This window comes from Mus pahari, chromosome 10 (genome assembly GCF_900095145.1).
Source record: "Mus pahari chromosome 10, PAHARI_EIJ_v1.1, whole genome shotgun sequence".
Taxonomy (NCBI): Eukaryota; Metazoa; Chordata; class Mammalia; order Rodentia; family Muridae; genus Mus; species Mus pahari.
The window spans coordinates 59,190,177-59,196,163 of NC_034599.1; the positions used below are offsets into that span (position 1 = coordinate 59,190,177).

Sequence of the window (5,987 nt, forward strand, 5' to 3'; positions counted from 1 at the left end):
AAACTCCTGCCCTTCTTAGGTACGACTTTAAAAAAAAAAAAAAAAAAAAGAGGAAAAGTTGTATTGCGTGGTGGTGGTGGTGCACGCCTTTAATCACAGCACTTGGGAGGCAGGGGCACGCAGATTTGAGTTTGACACCAGACTGGTCTACAGATTGAGTTCCAGGACAGCCATTGCTACATAGAGAAACGCTGAATTGAAAAAATTTTATCCATCAATCAATTGTGTGTATTTGTTCCTGTGTGTTCCTGTGTGTGTGTGTATACATATTGTGGTCCACATGTAGAAGTCAAAGAACAAGTTTAGCTTAGTGGGTCCCCAGGATTGAGCTCAGTCAGACTTGGTGACAAGTGCTTTTATCTGCTAAGAGATTGTTCCTGTCCTGATTACTACATTTTTAAAAAAAGATTTATTTATTATATGTAAGTACATTGTAGTTGTCTTCATACACTCCAGAAGAGGGCATCAGATCTCATTACAGATGGTTGTGAGCCACCATGTGGTTGCTGGGATTTGAACTCAGGACCTTTGGAAGAACAGTCAGTGCTCTTAACCACTGAGCCATCTCTCCAGCCCCCACAATTACTACATTTTTAAGGTGTATTTTATTTTCTCTGGTTGACTATTTTATCTTAATTCCACTGGTGTGTGCAATGTCCCCAGAGGTCAGAAGAGGGCATCATACCTCCTGGAACTAGAGTTGTGGGTTCTGGGAACAGAAGGTAGGTTCCCTGAAAGTAATGAACCAACCTGCCTCCATCTTAGACTTAAAAGCCGTCTTATAATAACGACAAACTAGGCCCACTCCTATTTATAATTAAACATCTGTTTTTCAAGGATTGGACTATGTTCTACCTGTAATCTTAACTACAAATGATTCTGTACTGCCTGTTCCAGGAAATGGCAGCCACATCTTTGTTTCAAGAATTTGTAATAATTATGTAATTATATAATATGTAATTATGTCTGTGTTTCAGGAGGGCTATATGACTAACATGGCATGCTTATGTTCTCCTCCTATAACTCTGCCTATTTCCCCTCCCCCCCACACACATTGGAAACACTCACCCCAGAGCTTTAAAAACCTTGTCTTCCTAACATCCCAGGCTCATCTCTTGAACCCCGCTTTTAGGTGTGCAGGAATAAAGAAAAGCTTGCTTTAATTAATTTGGCCAAGATGATTTGGGTCGGTGGTCTTTCTCCTTCAGTCTTTGGAGTTAACACAGGAGCAGCAGATACTCGTAACTGATGAGCAATCTTTCCAGCCCCACTCAGCTCTGGTTTTATTTCGTATGTGGATGGGCGGTACAGAATCAGGAGGTGAGCACTGGTTGCTTCCCTCACAATCTCATTGTTAAAAAGGACTTCTTTTATATGTATGGCTGTGTATGTAATACATACATATATAATATATATATGTGTACATACATACCCATATATAAATAAACCTACATACATAAATAAACTATACAAGCATCTATACATACCCATAACTATCTAAATAAACCATTCATATTTACATACATATCCACACATATATAAACATATATACGTAAACCATAATATACGTACATAAATCTACAGAGTGCTTGGTTCTCTATAGGTCAGAAGAGGGCCTCAGATACCTGGGAATTACACACAGCTGTGGTCACTATGTCACTATATGAGTGCACTGGAGTCCCCTACATGAGCAACATGCGCTCTTAATGGTTAAGCCATCTGTATGTCTCTGGCCTCTCCCTCTCCCCCTCCCTCTCCCTCCCCCTCTCCCTCTCTCTCTCTGAGCCAGGGTCTCTCACTGTGCCTGGAACACATCAGGTAAACCAGGATGGCTGGCTAGCCAGTTGGAGGAATCTGATTTTTGCCTTCCCAGAACTGGGCTTACGGGAAATTCACGCAATGTGGGGAGTCCTTTACCCACTGATGGATCTCCCAGCCCTGCACTCCCTTTTTGTTGTTGTTAGTTTGTTTGTTTTTTAAAAATTTCCATTGTACTCTTTTTTTTTTTAAAGATTTATTTATTATTATACATAAATACACTGTAGCAATCTTCAGACACGCCATAAGAGGGCTTCAGATCTCATTACAGGTGGTTGTGAGCCACCATGTGGTTGCTGGGATTTGACCTCAGGACCTTTGGAAGAGCAGTCAGTGCTCTTAACCGCTGAGCCATCTCGCCAGCCCTGTTGTTTGTTTTGAAACAATATCTCACTGTGTAGCACTGAATGGCCTGGAACTTCCAGGGATCCACCTGAGATTATAGGTATGCACTGGATTCAATGCTTTTAAAGAAAACAGGGAACCCCTTTTTTGTTGTTGTTGACATATTTCTTTCTTTTCTTTTTTTTTTTTTGAGACAGGGTTTCTCTGTATAGTCCTGGCTGTCCTGGAACTCACTCTGTAGACTAGGCTGGCCTCGAACTCAGAAATCTGCCTGCCTCTGCCTCTTGAGTGCTGGGATTAAAGGCGTGTGCCACCATGCCCGGCTTGCTTGCTTGCTTTCTTTCTTTCTTTCAGATTTATTTTATGTATATGAGTACACTGTACCTGTCTTCAGACACACCAGAAGAGGTCATCATATCCTATTACAGATGGTTTTGAGCCACCATGTGGTTGCTGGGGAGTCCAGGACCTCTGGAAGAGAGTCAGGGCTCTTAGCCACTGAGCCCTCTCTCCCGCTCTTGACATATTTTTTTGGGTCTACACTTCTAACCCTAACTACAATCTTTTCCTCATATCTTTATTTAATTAACAAAATTCATAGTCATGACATTTTGCTATTCTGAAGATGCAGTAATTTCCCAGGCAAAGTTGTTTGATACTACGTTTTACTCCTCTACAAATCAGTTTTCTTTTCTTTCTGGTTTTTTTTTTTTTTTTTTTTGTAGACGCGGGCCTGAAACCTGTGGCGATCCTCCTACCTCAGCCTCCGAGTGCTGGGATTCCTCTTCTAACCCCTATTTCTGGAGCTAATAAAGAGCCAGGAGTGAGAGGACTCAACTTACTGCTGTCCCATTAGTAGGCGGGCTTCCGAGCGCGGTGGGCGGGGCTCAGACCCTTAGGCCCCTCCCACGCCTCTTCACCTACCCTTGGCGCCAAATTTCCCAGCTTGTCTCGCGGAGTCCCGAGTCTCGCGAGAAGCGGTGTTGGCGCGCTTGGCGGCGGCCGCCGTGTGGGTGAGGTGAGGCCGGGTTCTGTGAGCGCAGCTTTTGGAAGTAGAGCCGGCGCTGCAAGGCAGGCGCGGGGCGCGGGAGATGGGGGTCTCACCCAGGAGCCAGGCGGAAGCGGGGCTGAGGAGGAGCGGGCGGAGCGGGTGGGAGGCGCCCGCGGGGCCGGAGGATGGCGGGCCTGTGCCGCGCGCACCGAGCTAGTGAGGGGGAGGCGAGGGGGAGGTGAGGTCCCTAAGGCTGGCGCCGGCGGTGGGACGAGAGTTAGGGTGGCGGGACTTCCTTTAGGGCGAGGAGCTCCTGTCTTGAGAACTAGGAAAAGGTGGTAGGTTGGAAACAGGTCCGGGGAGGACTTGTGGATCGGGTGTTGAATTTGTCTCGCACACTGCTCTGGGAGTTTGAGGACCAGGAGGGGGGGGGAAGAGACACAACTCGTTAGTGTCCAAAACACGTGTGACAGTTGTCAAGCAGAGAAGGAAGGGCCGTGACCATTTGATTCTTTACAAACACTAAGAGAAGCCGGTTTACTGATAAGCCCCACCTCGTGCTTTGCTGGTTACTGTAGTTTTTAAGTCGTGTTTTCAAACTCCCATTAAAATGGGTCTGAGTGTACTAACTAGATGTTTGGAGGTTTGGGGTGCTTCTTCTGGGCCTGGAACCCAGGCCAAGTGCTCTAAGGTAGAGCTATAACCTACCCTTGGTCCCCACATTTAATGGATCGTAAAACGTACTCAAAGACATAGCGGTTTATTATCCGGAGCCAGTACTTTGTTTTTATATATTTACGGTCACAAATTTAGAATTGGGGACAGCTAGTAAAAGAGATAAAGTGCTGGGGAACAAGCCTTACTGAGTTTGATCCCTGGATCTCATGCAAAGGTGGAAAGAAAGAACTGACTTTATCTACAGAGTCCTTTGCTATTTTGTGAGTTCTTTCTTCCACCCTTCTCTACCCTCAATCTACCCTTTCAACCCCCTAAAAACGAGAGAAGGATAGAGGGAAAGAGGGCAGCATTATCCTTACCCTTACAGATGAGGGGTGTCAAGTTCCTTGGGGCAAGTTTAATCCTCACTCTGAGGATGTGTCATTTCTTGTCTTGCTCACCACTACTTAATAAACCACACCAACAGCAAGCAATCAACCCTGGCCTTTATCCTCTGAAAAGTCCTGAGGATTCTGAACACATGACTGCAGAAGCTATCTGCAGTTAGCAGAATCACAGAGCTCAGGGCCAGTCATATCAGCTGCTGTGGACAATCTGAAGCAGCCAGTTCCCATTCCAGGAATTTAAATGAAGACATAATATTTCTGTGCTTTTTTTTTTTTTTTTTTTTTTAAAAAGAAACCACCACTGGGCATTGGTGGTGCATGCCTTTAGTCCCAGCACTTGGGAGGCAGAGGGAGGCGGATTTCTGAGTTTGAGGCCAGCCTGATCTATAGAGGTGAATTCCAGGACAGCCAGGGTTACACAAAGAAAAACCCTGTCTTGAAAAACCAAAAAAGAAACCACAATTCCAGAATTGTCATTGCAGGTCGTCCTTTGACCTCCCCCCATGGCACATAATGCACTCTTATTATACATACAACAAACATAAATTTAAGGAAGTAATAAATTTAGAAGTTTTGGGGATGTTTTAGATATGTTCTGAGTATAATATCTTTAGTTGTTTTTTCTTTTTTTAAGATTTTTTTTTTTTAACATGAGTAAACTGTCACTGTCTTCAGATATACCAGAAGAGGGCATCAGATCCCATTACAGATGGTTGCGAGCCACCATGTGGTTGCTAGGGATTGAATTTAGGACCTCTGGAAGAGCAGTCAGTGCTCTTAACCACTGAGCCATCTTTCCAACCCAGTTTTTTTTTTTGTTTGTTTTTTGAGACAGGGTTTTTCTGTATAGCCCTGGCTGTCCTGGAACTCACTTTGTAGACCAGGCCTCGAACTCAGAAATCCACCTGCCTCTCTGCCTCTCAAGTGCTGGGATTAAAGGCGTGTGCCACCACGCCCAGCTCATATTTTTAGTTTTAATTTAGGAAAATTTGAAGGTCTTGCCGGGCATGGTGGTTCACGCCTTTAATCCCAGCACTTGGGAGGCAGAGGCAGGCCTTATAAGAGAATTCTGGGCCATCGAATTGGCTTGTCAGGGAAAAATGCCTGCAGTACATATCTAATGATTTGAACTTAATTCCAAGATGGTGAGAGAACTTCTGAAAGCTGTTCTTAGGCTTCTACATGTACTCACACACACAGTGTTTTACTCAATTTAGGAACATTTGAATGGCCTCTTTAAGGGTTTCAGGCTGGCCTTGGAATCTGTGTAACTAGGATGAACTCTTTTCTTCCTGTTTTTTCCTTTGTGTTGGGATTGTAGGCTGTATAATTCTTGGTTTGAAATAGGTTTTCCTGATGAGGTAATGGTTAAAATTTGAGAAAACTTAGAAGTCAGGGAAGAGCTTTCAAAATGCATGTAATGGGAATAGAAGCAGGAAGATCAGGAGTTGTAAGCCAGTTTGACATAAGACTTTCAAAATCCAAGAGTAGGGCTTGGTGGGTGTAAGGGATTTCCTGCTCTTGAAAAGGACCTGGGTTCTGTTCCTATCACCCACACCACCACTCAAGACTGCTTGTAACTTTGGTTTCTGGGAAATATAACACCCTTTTGCTTCTTTGAACATGTACACATGTATTCTGTACATATACACAGACAAACACACAGGTAAAAATATATCTTGGCCAAGTGGTGGTGGTGCAAGACATTAGTCCTAGAAGTAGGGAGACAAAAAAAAAAAAAAAAAAAAAAAAAAAAAAAAAAAAAAAAA

General features: G+C 44.0%; 1 protein-coding gene across 4 annotated transcripts in view; it reads left to right on the plus strand.

The window, feature by feature from the left end:
- The first annotated feature begins 3,127 nt into the window (after nt 1-3,127).
- The window catches only part of Tipin (TIMELESS interacting protein), a 35,488-nt gene continuing 32,628 nt past the window's right edge, over nt 3,128-5,987 (plus strand). For 2 of the 4 annotated variants that reach the window (XM_029543311.1, XM_029543312.1), the window contains exon 1: nt 3,155-3,181. The gene's annotated coding sequence lies outside the window, so the exon portion shown is untranslated. Of the gene's footprint in view, nt 3,182-5,987 lie in introns of all 4 variants that reach the window. The other 2 variants (XM_021207355.2, XM_021207353.1) reach the window with 2 other exon arrangements.